Source organism: Nannospalax galili, unplaced genomic scaffold (assembly GCF_000622305.1).
Source record: "Nannospalax galili isolate Female #2095 unplaced genomic scaffold, S.galili_v1.0 scaffold1200, whole genome shotgun sequence".
In the NCBI taxonomy this organism is placed as follows: Eukaryota; Metazoa; Chordata; class Mammalia; order Rodentia; family Spalacidae; genus Nannospalax; species Nannospalax galili.
Genome location: NW_008347131.1, coordinates 2,253,938 through 2,254,426, shown reverse-complemented (window position 1 = coordinate 2,254,426; position 489 = coordinate 2,253,938). Strand labels below are relative to the sequence as shown.

Here is a 489-nt window from a genome sequence, read left to right as displayed (position 1 = left end):
CTAATCTCTATATGCATGACTATCACTGGTCACAGTCGCCCACCTTCTGAGCTCCTCGGCATCTGAGCATGAATACAAGCTCGTCAGATAGACAGCCTTCCTCTCCCACTAGAGGCTCCATACTCTGCCATCCCTGTCACATTACTGTTTTTTATACAGTTATCACTCCTATGTTGAATCCTTTAATATACACCTTGAGAAGTGCAGAGATAAAAAGTTCTATGCAAAAGCTCTGGTGTAAAATATTATGTATTAGTGGGTTAAGACTGTCTCATTACTGAAGAGGATACCAATTCTAGAGCATATAGTAGACACTAAATTCTCACAAAAGATTCTGTATGCTCAATGGGTTCCTAAGGATACTTTTCTTTATACAAAGCCACCTAAAACATAATTTTTACTTAAGATTAAAATAATTTTAGGGGCTGGAGAGATGGCTCAGCAGTTAAGAGCATTGACTGCTCTTGCAGAAGACCAGGGTTTGATTCC

General features: G+C 39.3%; 1 pseudogene; it reads left to right on the top strand.

Annotated features, from left to right (window-relative positions):
* The window catches only part of LOC103742541, a 1,557-nt pseudogene extending 1,276 nt beyond the window's left edge, over positions 1-281 (top strand).
* Positions 282-489: the final 208 nt, after the last annotated feature.